General features: G+C 46.8%; 1 protein-coding gene and 2 non-coding genes across 4 annotated transcripts in view; 1 reads left to right on the top strand and 2 right to left on the bottom strand.

Annotated features, from left to right (window-relative positions):
• Positions 1-757: 757 nt before the first annotated feature.
• Positions 758-864, bottom strand: LOC112429280 (U6 spliceosomal RNA). The gene has a single exon (XR_003021472.1). It is a non-coding gene; the product is annotated as a U6 spliceosomal RNA (small nuclear RNA).
• Positions 865-11,588: 10,724 nt separating this feature from the next.
• LOC112429279 (U6 spliceosomal RNA) lies at positions 11,589-11,696 on the bottom strand. The gene has a single exon (XR_003021471.1). It is a non-coding gene; the product is annotated as a U6 spliceosomal RNA (small nuclear RNA).
• Positions 11,697-18,492: 6,796 nt separating this feature from the next.
• Positions 18,493-19,617, top strand: part of LOC105496496 (nuclear receptor coactivator 3) — a 157,506-nt gene continuing 156,381 nt past the window's right edge. Inside the window, exon 1 of one of the 2 annotated variants that reach the window (XM_011766997.2) lies at positions 18,493-18,621. The gene's annotated coding sequence lies outside the window, so the exon portion shown is untranslated. The remainder of the gene's footprint in view (positions 18,622-19,617) is intronic. The other variant, XM_011767001.3, reaches the window with a different exon arrangement.

The following is a 19,617-nucleotide window of genomic DNA, read 5'->3' as shown; positions in this document are numbered from 1 at the left end:
CCCCGATCCCAGGTTCAGGTGATTCTCCTGCCTCAACCTCCCCAGTAGCTGGGATTGTAGGCATCCACCACCAAGTCCAGCTAATTTGTGTGTGTGTGTGCGCGTGTGTGTGTGTGTGTGTGTGTGTGTGTGTGTGTGTGTATATATATATATTTTTTTTTAAAGATAGGGTCTTGTTCTGTCGCCCAGGCTGGAGTTCAGTGGCGCTATCACGGCTCACTGCAGCCTGGAACTCCTGGGTTGAAGTGTTCCTCCAGCCTCAGTCTCCTGAGTAGCCAGGACTATAGGCACGTGCCACCATGCCCAGCTAATTTTTTTTTTTTTTTTTTTTTTTGAGACTGAGTCTGTTGCTCTATCTCCCAGGCTGGAGAGCAGTGGCATGATCTCAGCTCACCACAACCTCTGCCTCTTGGGTTCAAGTGATTCTTGTGCCTCAGCCTCAAGAGTAGCTGGGACTACAGGCACATGCCACCATGACCAGCTAACTATTGTTTACACCATGCTGGCCAGGCTGGTGTCGAACTCCTGACCTTAGGTGATCCACCCGCCTCAGCCTCCCAAAGTGCTGGGATTACAGGCATGAGCCACTGTACACGGCCTCCCAGCTTATTTTTGTATTTTTTATAGAGATGGGGCTTTACCATGTTGTCCAGGCTGGTCTCGAACTTCTGGACTCAAATGATCCTCCTGCCTTGGTCTCCCAAAATGCTGGGATTATAGGCATGAGCCACTGTGCCTGGCTGGTTTTTTTTTCTCTTTTAATATGAAACACTTCATGAATTTGCATGTCATCCTTGCACAGGGGCCATGCTAATCTTCTTTGTGTTATTCCAATTTTAGTATATGTACTGCTGCAGGGAGCATAAGTATTTGTTGAATGAATGAATCTTGTCCAGTGGGGACAAGGTGGAAAGGAAGGTGCAATACAATCACTGGTAGATTCAGGATCTGCATACCTGACCGGCAGACCTGCTTGCTGGCTTGGAACCTCCTGAAATTCATGACTGTCTAACGAATTCTGACTGCATACCCATCCTCTGCAATTTCCTTGCCATGTCGGAGTCAGTGAGATAATGCTGAGATTTTATTACCTGCTCTGGGCCTTAGGTTTCATGCCTGCAAAATGGGCTGAGTGAAATAGATCTCAGTTTGCCTAACTTGAGTTGTTCCTGTTCTATCTTTATGAGTTTTGCCATATCATCTATATTATTTAGCATTTTTATATCTGTACCATCTATGTTATTTACTTAGCATTTTTCTTGCATTGGTTCACTTATTTTTAGCTATATAAATTTTATTTCAAAAGGAAACGTTGTATCAATACATAAGCAGAACACCTATACCTCTTGCCATAAATGGGAGCTAGAAGTAAAAATAAAGACAGTGAAACAACACAATGTAATTATATGCTGGCTAGAGATTGTTGCCTGTACAGGCTTTAGGGTCCAGATCTGCTTGTCCTCTGTCAAAAAGGAGATTGGGCTGGAGGTGGTGGCTCATGCCTATAATTCCAGCACTTTGGGAGACTGAGGTAGGAGAATATTTTGAGGCCAGAGTTTGAGACAAGCCTGGGCAACATAGGGAGGCCCTTGTCTCTACAAAAAGAAAAAGAAAAAAAAAAAAATTAGCAGGGTGTAATGGCACCTGCCTCAGGAGGCTGAGGTGGGAAGATCACTTGAACCTAGGAGGTCAAGGCTGTAGTGAACTATGATTGTGCCACTGCACTCCAGCCTGGGCAACAGAGTGAGACCCTGACTCAAAAAAAATCAAAAACAAAAAAGGAGATTGCACCACATTGAGATTCCTACTAGAGGTAAAATTAGAAGAGGATTGAAAAAGGGGTGACTGAGGCCGGGCGTGGTGGCTTAAGCCTGTAATCCCAGCACTTTAGGAGGCTGAGATGGGTGGATCACCTGAGGTCAGGAGTTCAAGACCAGCCTGGCCAATATGATGAAACCCCATCTCTACCAAAAATACAAAAAATTAGCCAGGGGTGGTGGTGGTGCCTGTAATCCCAGCTACTCAGGAGGCTGAGGCAGGGTAATTGCTTGAACCCAAGAGGCAGAGGTTGCAGTGAGCCAAGATCGCACCATTGCACTCCAGCCTGGGCAACGGGAGCCAAACTCCATCAAAAAAAAAAAAAAAAAAAAGAGAGAAAGAGAGGTGACTGGCTGGGTGTGGTGGCTCACGGCTATAATCCCAGCACTTTGGGAGGCCGGGATGGGAGGATCACTTGAGGCCAGGAATTTGAGACTAGCCTGGGCAACATCGTGAGACCCCCCATCTCTATTAAAAAAAAATGAAAAAGATTATTTTCCACAGTGCTTTTTAATGGTGCCCAAATATTTTACCAAAAATAATCTTACCTACACTTGGGGAAATAATGAGTTTAAATTGCTCATTTCACAAATGTAGAAACAGGCCCAGGATAGGGGTTGAAATTTTCCAGGGTAGTCATTTGGGAATTTGTCAAGTCTGGACTGTAAGTTTTCATAATAGGAACTGCATTGGCATGTGCTTGGGACAGGTCTGATACATAGTGTCATTCAATAAATGAGTCCTGAGTCAGGCATGGTGACACATGCCTGTAGTCCTAGCTACTCAAGAGGCTGAGGCTGGAGAGTCCCTTGAACCCAGGAATTTGAGGTTACAGTGGGCTATGATTGCACCACTGCACTCCAGACTAGGCTACAGAGTGAGACCATGTTTCTAGAAAAAAAAGTAATAATAAATAAGAAAAAAAAGAGAAAGAAATTAGTTTTTATTTTATTTATGTATTTATTCATTTATTTTGAGATGGAGTCTTGCTCTGTCCCTTGGCTGCAGTGCAGTGCCATGATCTCGGCTCACTGCAACCTCTGCCTCCTGAGTTCAAGCAATTCTCCTGCCTCGGCCTCCCAATTAGCTGGGACTACAGGCGTGTGCCACCATGCCCAGCTAATTTTTTTTGTATTTTTAGTAGAGACCGGGTTTCACCATGTTGACCAAGATGGTCTTGATCCCCTGACCTCGTGATCTGCCTGCCTTGGCCTCCCAAAGTGCTGGGATTACAGGTGTGAGCCACCATGCCTGGCATATTCATCTATTCTTTGTGATTTATCTCTATGGGGCAATTGACATTTGATCTCCTTGATTTTTTTTTTTTTTTTTCAGACAGTACATCACTCTGTTGCCCAGGCTGGAGTGCAGTGGCACGATCTCGGCTCACTGCAACCTCTGCTTCCCAGGCTTAAGTGATCCTCCCTCCTCAGCCTCCTGAGTAACTGGGACTACAGGTGTGCACCAACACACCTGGTTAATTTTTTGTATTTTAGTAGAGACAGGGTTTTGCCATGTTGCCCAGGCTAGTCTCCAACTGCTGGGCTCAACTGATCCGCCTGACTTGGCCTCCCAAAATGTTGGGACTACAGGTGTGAGCCACTGTACCCAACCCTTTTTGGTTCTCATAAGCCATTTTTATATTTTATTTTATATTTATTATTATTATTTTTTGAGACTGAGTCTCGCTCTGTCCCCCAGGCTGGAGTGCAGTGGCTCAATCTCAGCTCACTGCAACCTCCACCTCCAGGGCTCAAGTGATTCTCCTGCCTCAGCCTCCCGAGTAGCTGAGACTACAGGCATACGCCGCCATGTCTGGCTAATTTTTTGTATTTTTAGTAGAGATGGGGTCACCTTGTTGGTCAGGCTGGTCTCAAATTCCTGACCTCAGGTGATTTGCCTGCCTTGGCCTCCCAAAGAGCTGGGATTACAGGCACGAGCCACTGCGCCCGGCCATTATAGGTCATTTTTAGATGGGATCTTGCTATATTGCCCAGGCTGGTCTGGAACTCCTAGGCTCAGGTGATCCTTCTACCTCAGCCTCCCAAAGTACTGAGATCACAGGTGTGAGCCACCTCGCCCGGCCTTCTTCAGACATTTGGAGGGTTACCATCGTCTCATAATTTATTTGTCACCTCAAATGCTCAAGAGCCTGACCTGATATGCTACAGTAGCCCCACCAGCACCTAGTCTCTCTTACACCACCCTGTTTTATTTCTTCGATTGCATTTACCAAAGTACCTCAAGCCTATAATCCCAGCACTTTGGGAGAGCTAAGTGGCTCATGCCTATAATCCCAGCACTTTGGGAGTCTGAGGCGGGAGGACTGCTTGAGCCCAGTAGTTTGAGACCAGCCTGGATGAGATCTCCTCTCTACAAAAAATAAGAAGAAAAATTAACCAGGTTTGGTGACATGTGCCTGTAGTCCTAACTACACAGGAGGCTGAGGTGAGAAGATCGCTTGGAGTTCAAGGTTATAGTGGTCCATGATTGCACCACTGCACTCTAACCTGGAACAGAGGAAAACCCTGTCTCCAATTAAAAAAAAAAAAAAAAAAAAGAGCCAGTTCAGACTTTTGCCCAACCCAGTACTGTAAATTTGCATTGTTTTAAGTTGCTAAATCTATGGTGATTTGTTACAGCAGCAATTGGAAATAAACACATCATTCAGTAAGCACTAGTCAAACAGACAAGTGAGGAAGAAGGCTTGGCCAGGTGTGGTGGCTCACGCCTGTACTGTAATCTCATCACTTTGGGAGGCTGAGGCTGAGGCAGAAGGATCGCTTGAACTCAGGAGGCGGTGGTTGCAGTGAGCCGAGACCGTGCCACTGCACTCCAGCCTGGGCAACAGAATGAGACTCAGTTTAAAAAAAAAAGAAAAAGAAAAAGAAAAAGGCTTGCTGGGGACTCTAAGGTGGTTCCCGGAGCTCTGTTGCCTTGATAGCAAGGTTGCAGCACTTCACTCTACCTTCAGCAAAATTAAAGCTCCGCCCTTAATGGAACTCAGTTACTTTCTCTATTTTTGTTTCTCCAGGGGTCTTCTTGTTTGCTTTCCTCCCTCTTCCCAGCTTCCTTCGGCCTCTGTTCGGTGTGGACAGAGTCTCGCTCTGTTGCCCAGGCTGGGGAGTGCAGTGGTGCGATCTTGGCTCACTGCAAGCTCTGCCTCCCAGGTTCAGGCCATTCTCCTGGCTCAGTCTCCCGAGTAGCTGGAACTACAGGCACCTGCTACCATGCCCAGCTAATTTTTTGTATTTTTAGTGGAGACGGGGTTTCACTGTGTTAGCCAGGATGGTCTTGATCTTCTGACCACGTGATCTGTCCGCCTCAGCCTCCCAAAGTGCTGGGATTACAGGAGTGAGCCACCGCGCCCGGCCCTCTGCGTGGTTCTTTATCAAACCTGCTTCTTTTTTTTTTTTTTTTGATAATATTATTCTGTTTGCATATTTTGGTACCTTCTTTTGTATCTTTAATAATTACTAGCTCATCTTTCGATGGCTTTTGTGCAAACATGCTATTATCTGAAGCTACACCTTTGCTTGGTGAATTGACTCCTAGCTCCAGAAGGATGGTTTCTGTGCTGTAATTTCGGATTATATGAGCCCCAAGGCCTGATTTCCTGCCCTTGTATTTGCATTTCAGTCGGAGGTCTTTGCTTTCTGAGACCCGTGACACCTCCTCCCCTGGTATAGTATCAGTTCACACTGCCAGTTGGGTTTCAGTTCCATTCTTGTTTTTTGACATGGGGGATTTCCCTTACTTTCCTGTGAACCCTGTGATTCGTGTAAAAGAGTACTTGTTATCTTTTACTCAGAATTTCCAGATGTTTTTGTGGGTGGGGTTAAGTGTTTCAGGCTATTTAATCTGCTGTATTGCTGGAAATTGACCACCTTTGAGCTTTTTTTAGTATATTTTCTCTGCCTCCTAGCTCTGAAAATTCAGTTTCTGTTCTTTCATTTCCCACTCTACTCCCTCCTATCTTATATATCTTTTATCCCTTCAGCTTCAAATCCTTTTGTTAACTAGCTGATTTACTCTAGAGTTTCTAATTTAAATTCATCCCAAGTGGCCATCTCACAGGTCAACCTGGTTCCTGTTGGGCCAGATATTCTGGGTCCAGCCATCTCATAAATCACTTGCCCTGCCCATGCATTGGCTGCCCCTGGGGCTGATGCCCATGTCTGACTCAATCAGCTGTGGTGTGAGCAGAAGTTGCCAGTCACATGGTACCAAAGAAGGTGACTTCTGCCCTGTCTTTAGAAGGGTCTGTGGGTAAGTAGGGCAGACATCATGACTGACGTGTACAGTAACATCCTTAACAGGTTTGCAATGTAGTTGATTGATCAACCCAGAAGGTTTTATATATATATATATATATATATTATATTTATATATATATATTTTTTGAAACGGAGTTTCCCTCTTTTTGCCTAGGCTGCCGTGCAATGGCGTGATCTCGGCTCACCACAACCTCTACCTCTCGAGTTCACGCAATTCTGCCTCAGCCTCCGGAGTAGCTGGGATTACAGGCATGCGCCACCACCCTGGCTAATTTTGTATTTTTAGTAGAGACGGGGTTTCTCCATGTTGGTCAGGCTGGTCTTGAACTCCCGACCTCAGGTGATCCACCTGCCTCGGCCTCCCAAAGTGCTGGGATTACAGGTGTAAGCCACCACCCCTGGCCTATTTTTATTTTTTTAAAGTTAGAATCTTAACTTGCCTTATACATTCACCCCTGGCATAGATACTGTTTTCATGCCCCAACATGTCTCCTCCTTCCATGTTCCTACTCTGTAAACACTAAATCATTGGAATAATGATTACTGTCATCACTTTAAAACACTATTTCTTTTTTTTTTTTTTGAGACGGAGTTTTGCTCTTGTTGCCCAGGCTGGAGTGCAATGGCATGGTCTTGGCTCACTGCAACCTCTGCCTCCCGGGGTTCAAGCAATTCTCCTGCTTCAGCCTCCCAAGTAGCTGAAATTACAGACACCTGCCACCACGCCTGGCTAATTTTTATATTTTTAGTAGAGACAGGGGTTCCACCATGTTGGTCAGGCTGGTCTCAAACTCTTGACCTCAGGTGATCCACCTGCCTCGGCCTCCCTAAGTCTGGGATTACAGGCGTGAGCCACTGCACCTAACCCCCAAATTCATTTTTTAAAAAAGGAAGTGTTTTATTCCAGGGATAGAGTCAGCCAACCTTTAAATGCCCCTGAAACTCTATATGATGGGATACCATGTAACCAGTGAAACATTATGAAGCTGCTTAACACTCAGCAGTTAAAAAAGATCCCAGATACTTTTACTTTTTAAAAAAGTTGTGGATACATTGTAGGTGTATATATCAATGGGGTACATAGGATGTCATTATAGGCATGCAATGTGAAATAAGCACATCATGGAGAATGGGGTCCGGATACTTTAAGTTAAAAAAAAAAAAAAAAAGAGGTAAAGCAGTGTGTATAATGGGCCTTTTTTGTGTTACAAAAATGTATATATATAGGCCAGACGCAGTGGCTCATGCCTGTAATCCTGACATTTTGGGAGGCCGAGGCAGGTGGATCACTTGAGGTCAGGAGTTCAAGACCAGCTTGGCCAACATGGTGAAAGCCCATCTCTACTGAAAATACAAAAAATTAGCTGGGCATGGTGGTACACGCCTGTAATCCCAGCTACTTGGGAGGTTGAGTCAGGAGAATTGCTTGAACCCGGGAGGCAGAGATTACAGTGAGCCGAGATCACGCCACTGTACTCCAGCCTGGGTGACAGAGGGAGACTCCATCTCAGAAAAAAAAAAAAAAGAATGTATATAAATGTGTGTGTGTGTGTGTGTGTGTGTGTGTGTGTGTGTTTATTTGTAAATGCATCTCTTAAATAATACCTAAGAAACTGGCAATGGTGGCTCCTCTGGAAGAGGAAGTGAGTGGCTGAGGGACTTATATCTCATTTCCTTTGTAGAAGTTAAAAATAAATGAAGAGGCTGGGTGCAGTGGCTGACGCCTGTAATCAAAGTGTGAGCAGCAGTTTGGGAGGCCAAGGTGGAAAGATCACTTCAGGCCAAGAGTTCAAGACCAGCCTGAGCAACATAGTGAGATCTTGTCTCTACAAACAATTTTAAAAATTAGCTCTGCGTGGTGGTATGCACCTGTAGTCTCAGCTACTCAGGAGCCTGAGAAGCAGTGGAATAGTTTGAGCTGCAGTGAGCTATGATTGTACCACTGTACTCCAGCCTGGGTGATGGAGTGAGACCTTGTCTCTAATACAATAAAAAAAGGGCCAGGCGTGGTGGCTCACGCCTGTAATCCCAGTACTTTGGGAGGCTGAGGCGGGTGGATCACCTGAGGTCAGGAGTTCAAGACCAGCCTGGGCAACATGGTGAAACCCCATCTCTACTAAAAATACAAAAATTAGCTGGGTATGGTGGCATGTGCCTGTAATCCCAGTTACTCGAGAGGCTGAGGCAGGAGAATCGCTTGAGCCCGGGAGGTGGAGGTTGTAGTGAGTCAAGATTGTACCACTGCACTCCAGCCTGGGTGACAAACTGAGATTCTGTCTCAAAAAAATAAAAATAAAAAATTAATAAATAATATAAAATAAAAGGAAGGAGGAAAAAAGAAAGGAAAGAGGAAAAGAGGAGGAAAGGAAAGAAAATGTTGGCTGGGCATGGTGGCTCATGCCTGTAATCCCAGCATTTTGGGAGGCTGAGGCAGGCAGATCACCTGAGGTCAGTAGTTCCTTACCAGCCTGGCAAACATGGTGAAACAAAAATTAACCATGTATACTGGCACACGCCTTTAATCCCAGCTACTCAGGAGGCTGAGGCATGAGAATCACTTGAACCTGGGAGACGGAGGTTACAGTGAGCCGAGATTGCATAACACTGCACTCCAGTCTGGGTGACAGGGCAAGACTCTGTCAAAGAAAAAGAAAATGGGCTGGGAGTGGTGGCTTACTCCTGTAATCCCAGCACTTTGGGAGGCCAAGGCGGGTGGATCACCTGAGGTCAGGAGTTTGAGCCCAGCCTGACCAACATGGAGAAACCCCGTCTCTACTAAAAATACAAAATTAGCCGGGCGTGGTGGTGGACGCCTGTAATCCCAGTTACTCGGGAGGCTGAGGCAGGGGAATTGCTTGAACCCGGGAGGCAGAGGTTGCGGTAAGCCGAGATTGTGTCATTGCACTCCCTCCTGGACAACAAGAGCAAAACTCCATCTCAAAAAAAAAAAAAAAAAAAAAAGAGAGAAAATGTAATAGCTCCTAAGCCAAGGTGGGAAGATATTTGCTGAAGAATGGCAACTCCTCACATTTATCTGTCTCTAGGAAAAGGCAAGGGTTAAGTCAGTTCCTCAGAAACGACACCTCAGAAGCCATGGCCTTCCCACTGGCAGTACTTCTCTCTTGACTTTACCCTTGAGACGAATTGGGATTGCAGATCATATACCAAGCCTGGCCCAGAGGTTTGAGGTCATGAAAAAGAATGTGGGGGCCAAAGACTCACCCTCCTAGCTCAGTGTCTTCAAGCCTTTGACTGAATCACAGACAGCAACAAATATATTTCACATTGTGATTCAGTATTGACACTTGTATTTCTTTCTTTTTTTTGAGATGGAGTTTTGCTCTTGTTGCCCAGGCTGGAGTGCAGTGGCGCCATCTCAGCTCACTGCAAGCTCTACCTTCCAGGTTCACATCATTCTCCTGCCTCAGCCTCCAAAAGAGCTGTGACTATAGGCGCCCGCCACCACGCCCTGCTAATTTTTTTGTATTTTTAATAGAGATGGGTTTTCACTGTGTTAGTCAGGATGGTCTTGATCTCCTGACCTCGTGATCTGCCCACTTTGGCCTCCCAAAGTGCTAGGATTACAGGTGTGAGCCACTGTGCCTGGCCTTTTTTTTTTTTTAAGATGGCTGGCTAAGTTTTGATCTTGAACTCCTGATCTCAGGTGATCCGCCCGCCTCGGCCTCCCAAAGTGCTGTGATTACAGGTGTGAGCCACTGTGTCTGGCCTATATATATATATTTTTGTAACACAAAGAAAGGCCCGTTGTACACACTGCTTTACCTTTTTTTTTTTTTTTAACTTAAAATGTCTGGACCCCATTCTCTGTGATGTGCTTATTTCACATTGCATGCCTGTAACAAAACATCCTATGTATTCCATTGATATAGACACCTACAATGCATCCACAACTTTTTAAAAAAGTAAAGTATTTGGGAGATCTTTTTTTTTTTTTTTTTTTGAGACGGAGTCTCGCTGTGTCGCCCAGGCTGGGGTGCAGTGGCACGATCTCGGCTCACTGCAAGCTCTGTCTCCTGGGTTCACGCCATTCTCCTGCCTCAGCCTCCCGAGTAGCTGGGACTACAGGCGCCCGCCACCACGCCCGGCTAGTTTTTTGTATTTTTAGTAGAGATGGGGTTTCACCATGTTAGCCAGGATGGTCTCGATCTCCTGACCTCGTGATCCACCCGCCTCGGCCTCCCAAAGTGCTGGGATTACAGGCTTGAGCCACCGCGCCCGGCCTAGGAGATCTTTTTTAACTGCTGAATGTTAAGCAGCTTCATAATGTTTCACTGGCTACATGGTATCCCATCATATAGAGTTTGGCTGACTCATGGTATCCCATCATATAGAGGTTGGCTGATTCCAGCTCTGGAATAAAACACTTCCTTTTTTAAAACATGAATTTGGAGGGCAGGTGCGGTGGCTCACGCCTGCAATCCCAGCACTTTGGGAGGCCGAGGCGGGCAGATCACCAGAGGTCAGGAGTTCAAGACCAACCTGGCCAACATGGTGGAACCCCATCTCTACTAAAAATACAAAAATTAGCCGGGCATGGTGGTGGGTGCCTGTAATTTCAGCTGCTTGGGAGGCTGAGGCAGGAGAATTGCTTGAACCCGGGAGATGGAGGTTGCAGTGAGCCAAGACTGCGCCATGGCACTCCAGCCTGGGCGACCAGAGTGAAATTCTGTCAAAAAAAAAAAAAAAAAAAAAAAGAGTGTTTTAAAGTGATGACAGTAAGCTTATTTGAGAGGCTAAACCCTCTTCCAATGATTTAGTACTTACAGAGTAGGAACATGGAAGGAGTAGACATGTTGCAGCATGAAAACAGTATCTATGCCAGAGGTGAATGTGTAAGGTAAGTTAAGATTCTAGCTTTAAAAAAATAAAAATGAAAACCCTGTGGCTATTATCAATCAATTACATTGCAAATCTGTTAAGGATGTTACTGTGCAGGATTTTGCATGGACATATGTTTTCAATTCTCTTGGGTATATACTTAGGGGTATAATTGATGGGTCATATGGCAATTGTTTGTTTAACACTTTGGAGAACTGCCCAATAATTTTCCAAAATGGCGTACCATTTTACAGTCCCACCAACAGTGTACAAATGGTTCAATTTCTCTACATTGTTGTTAACACTTAAAAAATCAAAACAAAACAAAACAAAAACACTGGGGTTGGGCGCGGTGGCTCACGCCTGTAATCCCAGCATTTTGGGAGGCTGAGGCAGGCGGATAACCTGAGGTCAGGATTTGAAGACCAGCCTGGCCAACATGATGAAATCCCATGTCCATTAAAAATACAAAAAATTAGCTAGGCGTGGTGGCGGGCGGCTGTAATCCCAGCTACTTGGGAGGCAGAGGCAGGAGAATGGCTTGAACCCGGGAGGCAGAGGTTGCAGTGAGCCGAGATGGCGCCATTGCACTCCGGCCTGGGCAACAAGAGCGAAACTCCGTCTCAAAAAACAAACAAACAAACAAACAAAACCCCAAAACTGGAATGCTTTACAAAATTTGCGTGTCATTCTTGTGCAGGGACCATGCTAATCTTCTCTGTATTGTTTCAATTTTAGTGTAAGTGCTGCCAACATGAGCATAGCGCTTATTTTTATTTTAGCCCTCTTACAATGGGTGCTTTTAAAGCATTTGATAGCAAGTGATTTTTTCTTCCAAAGCAAATATGTTTAATATGTAAGTCTAGAAAGAAAAAACAAAACAAAAATGAGCTGGGCTTCAAATTCTTCCAGCTGCAGAGTCATTTGCAGGTTGTGGAGCAGGACAAGTCTGTTGCAGTCAGGCCAGGTGCCAATTCCAACGGGCTCATGTGTCATCTCTGGCACAAAAATCACAGGTCGCCAAACCCTGATTTGAGTTTAAAGGAAGAGGCATGAACAAGGCGACTCTGGGTTGTAAAGCTCAGGCTGCTCTTTACCACCAAAAATTTGCCTTAAATATGATTCTTCTCGGGGGTGTTTTTCTCCTTTTTTAAGCAAAACAAGAAGTCAAGTATTTGTTTACCCTAAATTGCATTTTTTGATCTCTCTCTTCTGCTCTTTCCCCCTCATTTGTGTGTCCTTCCCAGGGAGAAAATGGTTCAGAGTACAGTCTGAGGGTGGAGCTTGGGGCTGTGCCAGTTCGTTTTCAGATTAGGTATTTTGAAACAGAGTTTTAGGCATGTGCAGGGTTTAGGCTTCTACCCAAGGAATCTATTTTCACTTGCAGGGAAATTTCACACTGTAATTACTATAATGAAGCAAAATGTGGTGTGGGGTGAGGGAGGAGAACATTGTTACTAACCCTTGGATATTAACCCCTACAAAGCAAGTTTGGAACTGCCATACATTATCATTATTAACATTTGAGTGCTCTGTGCTTGACACTGCTTTTAGAGCTTTCACTATCTTGTTCTATTTAATCCTAATACCCTATGACATAAGCATTATTGTTGTTGTTATTATTATCATTATCAGTGTTCTCACTTTAGGAAATGGAGGCACAGAAAGTTCAAGTAACCATCCACTATCACACAGCTTTGTAAGTAGCAGAACCAGCTTAGCAGGTTAGGTAGTGAGTGTCAAAGCCCACATTTTCTTTTTTCTCTCTTTTTTTTAGACTCCAGGGTGGAGTATTATCACCTTGACCTCCTGGGCTCTAGTGAGCCTCCTGCTTCAGCCTTCCAGTAGCTGAGACTACAGGTGCACACCACCATACTTGGTTAATTTATGTATGTATGTATGTATGTATGTATGTATTTTTGAGACAGTGAGCCCCGCGATCTCGGCTTACTGAAGCCTTAACCTCCTTGGCTCAGGTGATCCTCCCGCCTCAGCTTCTTGAGTAGCTGGGAGACTACAGGCGCATGCCACCACACCCGGCTAATTGCTTTTTTTTTTGGTAGAGGCAGGGTTTTGCCATGTTGCCTAGGCTGGTCTCAAACTCCTGAGATCGAGTGATCTGCCCACCTGGCCCTCCCAAAGTGCTGGGATTACAGGCAGAGCCACTGCGCCTGGCCATCATTTTTCTAATTTTGTAGAGACAGGGGTCTCACTTTGTTGCCCAGGCTGGTCTTGAACTCCTGGAAAGCCCACACTCTTAAGCACTAGGGTATCTCGCTATATCTCACACAATGAAAGAGGGGAGAATGTGGGAGACAGCGGTAGGGACAGAAACTGAGGCAGGAAAATGACTTGAGCCCAAAAGGTCCAGGCTGCAGTGAGCCGTGATCATGCCACTGCACTACAGCTTGGGTGGCAGAGTGAGACCCTGTCTCAAAAAAAAAAAAAAAAAAAAATCAGCCAGGCACGGTGTCTCACTTCTGTAATCCCAGCACTTTCCCAGAGGCTGAGGCGGGCGGATTGCTTCAGGTCAGGAGTTTGAGACCAGCCTGGCCAACATGGTGAAACCCCGTCTCCACTAAAAACAAAATTTGCCTGGCGTGGTGGTGCACGCCTGTAATCCCAGCTACTTGGGAGTCTGAGGCAAGAGAATCACTTGAACCCAGGAGGCAGAGGTTGCAGTGAGCCAAGATTGTGCCATTACACTCCAGCCGGGGTGACAGAGCGAGATTCCATCTCAAAAAAATAAAAACAAAGGCTGGGCAAGGTGGCTCATGTCTGTAATCCCAGCACTTTGGGAGGCCGAGGCGGGTGGATCACAAGGTCAGGAGTTCAAGACCAGCCTGGCCAACATAGTGAAACCCCGTCTCTACTAAAAATACAAAAAATTAGCCGGGCCTGGTGGCAGGCACCTGTAATCCCAGCTACTCGGGAGGCTGAGGCAGGAGAATCACTTAAACCTGGGAGGCAGATGTTGTAGTGAGCAGAGATCACACCACTGCACCCCAGCCTGGGCGACAGTGTGAGACTCCACCTCAAAAAAACAAAACAAAACAAAAACAAAAAAACCCCCAAAAAACAAACCTATGTACCCTAAACCTAAATGTACTAATTGATCATATTTTGCCACATTTGCTCACCTGTACTCTCTCTCCTGTGTGTGTGCATTTCTTCTCCCTAAATCATTTGAGAGTAATTTGCAAGCAGGCTAGTTACCATTGTTACCTGTCTGGAGTTCCTTTCATATAAAACATATGACCCAAGCTAGATCAATTGAATAGATTACTTTTTGGAATTTGAATCTTGGAATAGGGTAATGAGAGGACAGGATAAAATGATTGATCTTCTCCAGATCTACTGCTGGTTTCAGATAAGATGTTCAAGTATGGCCAGGCGTGGTGGCTCACACCTGTAATCCCAGCACTTGGAGGGACCAAGGCGGGCGGATCACCTGAGGTCAGGAGTTTAAGACCAGCCTGGCCAAAGTGGTAAAATCCTGTCTCTACTAAAAATACAAAAATTAGCCAGGCATGGTGGCGCATTCCTTGTAATCCCAGCTACTTGGGAGGTGAGGCAGGAGAATTGCTTGAACCTGGGAGGCGGAGGTTGCAGTGAGCCATGATTGTACCGCTGCACTCCAGCCTGGACCACAAGAACAAAACTCCATCTCAAAAAAAAAAAAAAGAAAAAAAAAAATTCTAAAAAAATTCAGATGGTGGCCGGGCGCCATGGCTCGTGCCTGTAATCCCAGCACTTTGGGAGGCCAAGGTGGGCGGATCACGAGGCCAGGAGATGGAGACCTTCCTGGCTAACACAGTGAAACCCCGTCTCTACTGAAAATACAAAAAACTAGCCGGGCGTGGTGCCGGGCGCCTGTAGTCCCAGCTACTCGGGAGGCTGAGGCAGGAGAATGGCGTGAACCCGGGAGGTGGAGCTTGCGGTGAGCCGAGATCGCGCCACTGCACTCCAGCCTGGCCCACAGAGCGAGACTCCGTCTCAAAAAAAAAAAAAAAATTCAGATGGTATATGGTATGAATCATTATGAAGACAAAGCAGGGTAATATGACTGTGTTCGTGTCTGTGTGTGTGTTTAGTGCTTTAGAAGTTCTATGTGAGGACGAGACATTGCAGCAGAGAGTTGAATGGCAATAGAGAGCAAGCCAGGAGGAAAGAAAATTCTAGATAAAAGGAACAACAGGTGCAAGGTCCTGAGGCAGGAATGTGCTTGGTGTGTTCAGGAATGTTAGTGTGACAGGGGGTGAGAAATAGGGAGAGATATATCACTTGAGATCAGGGAGGGGAGCAGAGACCAAATCAATTAGGGTCAGAGTAGTTTGTTTTTTTTTTAATGGAGTCAGGGTCTCACTCTGTCACCCAGGCTGGAGTGCACTGGCACAATTATAGCTCACTGCAGCCTCGAACTTCCGGGCTCAAGCAATCCTCTCACCTCAGCTTTCTGAGTAGCTAGGATTAGAAGTGTGGGCCACCACACCCAGCTAGGGTCTGAGTTTCATCCCAAATGCAATGGGATGCCATTCGAAGCTGTCTAGTTTGGAAGTTTTTTGTTTTTTGTTTGTTTGTTTTTGAGATGGAGTTTCACTCTTGTTGCCCTGGCTGGAGTGCAGTGGTACGATCTCAGCTCACTACGACCTCTGCCTCCTAGGTTCAAGAGATTCTCCTGCTTCAGCCTCCCAAGTAGCTAGGACTACAGGTGTGCACCACCATGCCCAGCTAATTTTGTATTTTTAGTAGAGACGGGGTTTCACTATGTTGGTCAGGCTGGCCTCAAACCCCTGACCTCAAGTGATCCAGCTTCCTCGCCCTCCCAAAGTGCTGGAATTACAGGTGTGAACCACCGCACCTGGCCTAGGTTGGAAGTAACATGATGTAATACATGATTTTTCAAGGATCCCTCTGGCTACTGTATAGGGAGTGCCTTATAGAGGACCAATGGGAGAGAAGCAAGGAGAGTAGCTAGGAGACAGGTGCAGTTGCTGAGGCAAAAGGCCATACAGGTGTGAGCATTTCATCTCTGGGTTCTCAGCATCTAACACAGTATTTTGTTATTTTTATTTAACACACATATATATATATGAGATGGAGTCTCACTCTGTCGCTCAGGCTGGAGTGCAGTGGTGCAAGCATGGCTCACTGCAGCCTTGACCTCCCCTACTCAGGCAATCCTCCCACCTCAGCCTCCTGAGTAGTTGGGAATACAAGCAGGCGCCACCACACCAAGCTAATTTTAAAATTTTTTGTAGAGACTGGGTCTCTGCATATTGCCAAGGCCCGTCTTGAACTCCTGGGCTCAAGCAATCTCTCAGCCTTCCAAAGTGTTGGGATTACAGGCCTGAGCCACTGTGCCCTGGTGGAAAGGAGATTTTTTTTTTTTTTTTTTTTGAGACAGAGTTCCACTCTTGTGGCCCAGGCTGGAGTGCAGTGGCATGATCTTGGCTCACTGCAACCTCTGCCTCCTGGGTTCAAGTGATTCTCCTGCCTCAGCCTCCCGAGTAGCTGTGATTACAGGCGCCTGCCACCATACCCGGCTCATTTTTTGTATTTTCAGTAGAGACGGGGTTTCCGCTATGTTGACCAGGCTGGTCTGGAACTCCTGACCTCAGGTGATCCGCCCGCCTCGGCCTCCCAAAGTGCTGGGATTACAGGTGTGAGCCGCCGTGCCAGGCCCGGAAATGAGATATTTTATTTTTAAATTTTTAAATTTTTACTTATTTTATTTTTTATTTTTTATTTTTTTTTGAGACAGTTTCGCTCTTGTTGCCCAGGCTTGAGTGCAATGGTGCCATCTCGGCTCGTCGCAACCTCTGCCTCCCGTGTTCAAGCAATTCTCTTGCCTCAGCCTCCCGAGTAGCTGGGATTACAGGCATGCGCTACCATGCTCAGCTAATTTTGTATTTTTGGTAGTGACCGGGTTTCTCCATGTTGGTCAGGCTGGTCTCGAACTCCCGACCTCAGGTGATCTGCCTGCCTTGGCCTCCCCAAGTGCTGGGATTACAGGCATGAGTCACTGCTCCTGGCGGAAATGAGATATTTTAAATAACATAAGTAAACAGAAATATATCGTGATTTTAATGGTAATTCATGCTCTGAAAAGGAAGAAAGGAATAGGAGTAGGGAAAGCTGGGATCAGAGTGGGCGGGAAGTTAAATAGAGCAATTAGGGAAAGCCTCACTGAAGAAGTGACATTTGGACAATGACCGTGGGGAGATTAGGGAATGCGTTATTTGAATTTTCTGGGAAAATAGTGTTCTAGGCAGAGGAAATAGCAAGTCCACGATCTTTAAGGCCAGAGTGTTCTAAGCACATTGGAGAGGCCCAAGAAGTCCACTGTAGCTAAATTACAGAAGTGAGTGGAAGAGAAGAAGGTGATGAGTTTAGAGAGAGAAGGGGAGGGCAAGAGACAGGCTGTACGGGGCTTTGCAGGTTACTGCAAGAATTTTGCAGGAGGGACATAAACTGACTTGATTCTTATCAGGATCCCTCTGGCTGCTGTGTTGAGTATAGTCTCTAAGGGGAAAGAGGGAAGCAGGGAGAACACTGAGGAGGCTGCTGCAGCGGTCCAGGTGGGAAATGGTGGTGCTGACCGTGGAGGGGGTAAGTGGTCAGATTATTTTATTTTATTCACACTCAACACATCTAATACTGATTCAATATTATCTAACACACGGTCTACATTGAAATTGCCCCCCAGATTCTTTTTACATAAAAAAATCATCCTGAATCCAATCAAGTCTCACCTATTGCGTTTGGTTTTCACCTCTTTCATGCTGTCATATTTTTAAGACTCCAGGCTTGATGTTTTGTAGAATGTCCCATATTCTGAATTCGTTTATTTTTTCATGGTTAGATTAAGGTTAGCTTTGTGTGTGTGTGTATGTGGCAAGAATACGACAGAGGTAGCAATATGCTTTCCTCACTGCATCATATTAGGAGACACATAACAACAGTCCTGACCCATTTACTGGTGGTGCTAAGTTCCTCACTTGGGTAAGGGGGTGCCTGCCAGATCTCTCCATTTTAAAGCATAAATACGCTGTTCTTTATTGTAAGTCATAAATACGCTGTGGGATGATACTTCGGGACTAAATATACCGTGAATATACTGCTGCCCAACAACATTTCATCCAGCGACTTCAGCAGCTAAGGAAGAGCCTCGTGGCTTCCGACCTTGTGCCTCAGTTCGCTCATCTGAAAAATGAGGATGATCATGGTCCCTAAGGGATGCTTGTTTTGAGGATCCGTGCTTGGCATACCAGAAACGCTCCACAAATGTTAGGTATTACTGGACGAAGGCAAATATGAAAAAAATTAAGGGCAGGGCTAGGGCTGCATTCCGGTTCTCCGGATCCCGAGGCAGCTCCCAGTTTCTGCTGGACGAAAGCTGCCGCACGATCCCACGTGGCCACGCCCTCCGCCGCGGAAGCCAGGGTGGGGTGGGGACGCTGGAACCCTGGGCCGGCCGCGCAAGGCCCCCTGGGACCGGTAGTGCTGGGCGTGGCCTCGGGACTACATATCCCAGTGGCCCCCGCGCGGCGACTTCAGCTGCCGCCTCAGCCCCTCCACAGCGACGGCAGCGGCGGCGGCTGAGTCGGTGGCGGCGGCGGCGGCTGCGGGCTGAGCGGCGAGTTTCCGATTTAAAGCTGAGCTGCGAGGAAAATGGCGGCGGGAGGTGAGTGGAGATAAAGGAGGAGGCGGCGGCAGGCGAGGGCGTGGAGTGCGAGGCGGAGGGAAGAGGGGCGAGTTCCCCAGGCTGCCAGAGCCGGCGGCTTCAGATCTGCCGAGACACTGAGGGGCGCGCCGGCCGGGGGACGCACTGAGGTAGTTTCAGGGTGTCGGGGCCGCGCCGCTTCCCCTCAGCCCGGGGGGCGGCCCGCGGCGGTCGATGGGAGACGAGGCTGGGTGGCAGCCGGCTTGGGGATCCGAGGGGGTCCCCGCGCGGAGGGGTCACCCGAGGAGTTTGCGGGGGGACTGCAGGGGCCCACTTTCCCCTTCTGTCCGTAAAGTTTTTTCTTCCTCTTGCCTCCCCCAGCCCTTTTGAAAGCTCCCCGCGTCCTCCTCCTACTGCCCCGGCTCCTTAGCAGCTATTGGGAAGCACGGGAGGGAGAAGCCGCGGGGACCCCCCCCCCAACCCCAGCCTCCCAGCCGGGTGAGATTTGGTTGCTGTGTTTCCTCCTGCACTTGGGCATTTAAAAAACATTTTAACACGAATTGTCCGCGGAATTTTCATGTTGGGCTCGGGTAGGTTCTTAGTTTTCTCGGTAAAAAGGCGTTTTACTACCTCTGGTGTGAAGGCTGGGAAATGGCAAGTGGGAAGTTGGTTGATTAAATTTGGGGTTTGTCTGTCTTTATTACTACTCTTTTTTGCTCCCCGTCTCTTATTTTATGAACATCGACTCAGTTCGTCATGGTTTAAATAAACTGCTTGTCTTGTACCTGCCTTAACAAAACTAGCCATGGGTCGTTGGGAGACTTAGTGGCTTCCTAGGCAGTTTGAGGGCATCTAGGGTGGGAAAGTTAACCGAGAGAGCAGCCGTGAGAGAGCGAGCATCTACCTCACTAGCAGGAGTTTGGGATTCCCAAATGGAATGACAGGGAAGCTATGAGATTCTCTCGAAGTCGAAACTTTTTTTTCCCCCCTCCCGAATGCGAAGACTTCCTTTTTGCA

Source organism: Macaca nemestrina, chromosome 15 (assembly GCF_043159975.1).
Source record: "Macaca nemestrina isolate mMacNem1 chromosome 15, mMacNem.hap1, whole genome shotgun sequence".
Lineage (NCBI taxonomy): Eukaryota > Metazoa > Chordata > Mammalia > Primates > Cercopithecidae > Macaca > Macaca nemestrina.
Note: the sequence above shows the minus strand (reverse complement) of the source record. Positions and strands in the feature narration are given on the sequence as shown.